Here is a 3,591-nt window from a genome sequence, read left to right as displayed (position 1 = left end):
TTAAAGGGGCGCCTGGGTGGCTCAGTTTGTTAAAGATTCAAGATGATGAGACACGTAACTGGGAGGCAGTGAGAACACGGTAAATTTCCAAATTGGGCAGTAGCATGATCAACACTGTGCTCCAGGAGGAAGATGAGAAGGTGCAACTGAGTTTAGAGAAGACTGGAGCCCGGGAGATGAGGTGGGAGGGTCTGGGCCTGGTTAGGATGAGATGATAAGAGGATCAGAGGAGGCTCTGAGGGAGACCAAAGTGAAGGGCATTGCAGAGGTGGAATCAGTCAGGCTTGGCAGTTGATTGCTTTTGTTGGAGAGGAGGGGTGAGGTGTTAAAGCTAGATGCCTGAAAGAATAATGCTGCTGATTAAAATAGAGGCAGAAAGGATGCATTTCTGGCTCTGACCCAAACCAGGAGAGGCCAAGAGATGAACTAATGCTGTTACCTGCCACTCAGCCTCAAACACGAGCCCCTACTCCCATTTCTGCTTTGCTTGTCTCCTCTTTGTTCCGACTCCTGCCTCTTCTCCTTGTCCATCCTACACTCTAGCCCCTCCTTGGGTCCTTGTCAGCCCCCTCATTTGGTGCTGCCTCTGCCCCCAGTACTTCCATTGCAGCTGGTGGTGCACGTCACCATCTCTTATAATAGCTTTGTGCTAGAAAGAGCAGAAAAGGTTCTTTCCTTAGTGTCCCATTTGTATAAAGGGGCATTGGCTGAGAGGGGCTGGTGATCCCCGTGTATGCCTATCACAGCCCCTTTACAAAGGTCAAACACGGAATCCTACCCTGTTATGCAGCAAAAATTTAGGGAATGTTTTAGGAATTTTGCAGAGAGAATCTTAAAATGTATCGGCCTTTTTTTTTCCCCCTAGAAGAGAGTGGAGGAAGAGAGGTGGCATGGTGGCAGAGTGCATTTGAGTTGTCAACAGCCTCTGCAGTGTCAGGTCAATTACATCAGCATTTGGCCTGGACCAGGGGAAGGAATGGCTCTGCCTCCTCGGAATGTCAGAAGGACCTGATAATTATATTTGGCAAAGCCACGAGGAGTGGTTCTATAATGTCATTGCTAAGAATTACCCTTTTAATAGCATTTCTGGATGTCTGAGCTTTTCAAGTGGAGTGACACTTCTTTTCTGCTGTGGGTTTCCTTTTCGTTGGGCTGCTTCCAGCCGGTCCTCCTGTTCTCCCTCGCCCTTGCATTGATTCTATCTTCCACCTTCCCGGCCCTGTTCCTCCAGCCCCTCCTTTTGTACCCACAACAGCTCCCACTCTCCCCTGTTGCAGAGGTGGAGTCATTTGAGAACGTGTGTGAGGGAAATACTTGCCAAAGGGCAGCACATTCAACATCGGGTAGCAACGAGGTGCTGTGTACCTTAGACTAGCCAGACTATGGACAACCTGCATCCGGGCTGCGTCTGCTACTTTTGCGTTGGTGGGACTCAGAAGTCATGGGAAGGATCACCAGTGATCCGTGACAGCGACAAAGTCTTTACCTAACCGTGCCATATATTATGCCCTTCAACACAATTTACTAATCTTTGCCTCCGTTTCTCCATCTGTGAAAGTGGTGTAATACTTATCTACCTCCCTTAAATGTTGTGAAGATTAGTCTATGTTAGTAAAGCACTTTTGAAATAAAGAGTGATGTAAAGCATTTTAACATTATTGTTGTCATTGTGATGTGGATGCCGTCCTGTAGAGAGGCTGCCTTCTAGGGGAAGTACCCCAAGTACACTGTGGTTTAGGAACACCCAGTATAGACAACTTCCACGAGGGATCCAAGAGTGGGATTATTTTCTTGGTGAAAAATTTCAACATGACATTTTCTTCAACAGTCCTTTGGTGCATTTAGAATGAGATTCAATTTATAGAAGAATGACTGAAGTTAAGATTTTTGAAGAACATACTATCGAACCTCCATTACGCACTGTAACTGTTGGGTTTGCGAGCTGGCTGTTACCCTACCAGTGCAGTTTATCATCACGAGGTAGAAAACTTCTGATCCTACATTCTCCAGATCTTCAGATTATGAGTGAAGGTTCTCTCACTGTTGCCACTCCTTGGAATGAGCAGAATGGTGATCCTGCTGCTTGTGAATGAGAGGATCAGAAGCACTAGGTCTACTTGCAGGATGCCCTCACTGCACTGCCAGTGTGTGTGTGTGTGTGTGTGTGTGTGTGTGTGTGTGTGTGTAATATTAATCATGTACCTTCATGAAAGGGCTCAGAGTGGGAGGTTCTCTGTCCATAAACATGGGCTCCCTTTCTTAACTCCTGGTGACTGCCGAGAGTTTTAACTGGATTCTGATTTCAGTTTTTCTTTTTATGGGTTTGTTGGGGAAAAAATTCCAAACCCTGTTCTTTAGGAAGTTGGTTATTTTTGATAAAAAGGATACTTGTTATAGAGAAAATCCTATAGTCAATGTGGAAGTTAAGGTTTCAGTTTTTTGCCCCATCTTCTCATTCAGCTTCCAGAGTAACCAAGAAGGGAGCTCAGAGGTTGACGCTCTGCTGGTGAGGTGCACCTGGATCTAGATTCTTATCCTTGAGTCTCGAAGAGTGTCTTTGGATGGGCTAGTATTAGCTCCTCTGCAGGGTGGTTCGTCCAGCCACTTGGCCACTGGGAAGTCCGGGGGGCAGCTGGGCAGATCTACTCTCATGTGGTCACTCTGAGCCCCAGGCTGAAGGGGCAGGTGCTGTTACACAGGGGAAGCCCTTCTCATTGTGACGGCAGAAGTACAAGAGGACAAGCCCAACTGCAGAAGCACATTTCAAATTTCAGTGTTAAATCTGCTAATATTTCCTTGGCCAAAGCAAGTAACTAATATTTCCTTGGCCAAAGTTAAAGGGAGGGAAGTAGAGTCCTCTTAAGGTGAGGGGAGGGGCACCTAGGTGGTTCAGTGGGTTAAAGCCTCTGCGTTCAGCTCAGGTCATGATCCCAGGGTCCTGGGATTGAGCCCCATGTCGGGCTCTCTGCTCAGCAGGGAGCCTGCTTCCCTTCCTCTCTCTCTGCCTGCCTCTCTGCCTACTTGTGATCGATCTCTGTCAAATAAACAAATAAAATCTTAAAAAAAAAAAAAAGGTGAGGGGAAGAGGTGAATATTTTGAACAACCGTATAATCTGCCACAGTATCTAAGGGAACCCGTGGAATACCAAGGAGTTGAGATAATAAGCCAAAGAACAGAGCATCTAGGAAGAAATGCATCCCTGTTTTTCATCCTTTACTGAGGCACCCCTTCCTTACTTCTTCCCTTCATCTCTATTCTGGGGGAGAAAGCTTTATAACAGCAATGATAATGAGTAATAGGGATGTTGGATGAAGTGAGTACTGTGTGTTTAGTTCTCTGCATTCAGAACATACCCTGGCACATAAATACTGAGTTTTAGTCATTTTTTTTTTCCTTTCACGTTTATATGGCTTCTAAATGGGGCCGTAGAGATCTGAACCCAGGTGGTCTGCTCCAGAGCTTGTGCTTTCAAGACTCACAATGCACATGGGGCACCTGGCTGGCTCAGTCAGTAGAGCATGCAACTCTTGATCTTGGGGTTGTGAATTTGAGCCCTATGCTGAGTGCAGAGATTACTTAAAAATAAAAAT

Source organism: Meles meles, chromosome 11, assembly GCF_922984935.1.
Source record: "Meles meles chromosome 11, mMelMel3.1 paternal haplotype, whole genome shotgun sequence".
In the NCBI taxonomy this organism is placed as follows: Eukaryota; Metazoa; Chordata; class Mammalia; order Carnivora; family Mustelidae; genus Meles; species Meles meles.
Note: the sequence above shows the minus strand (reverse complement) of the source record.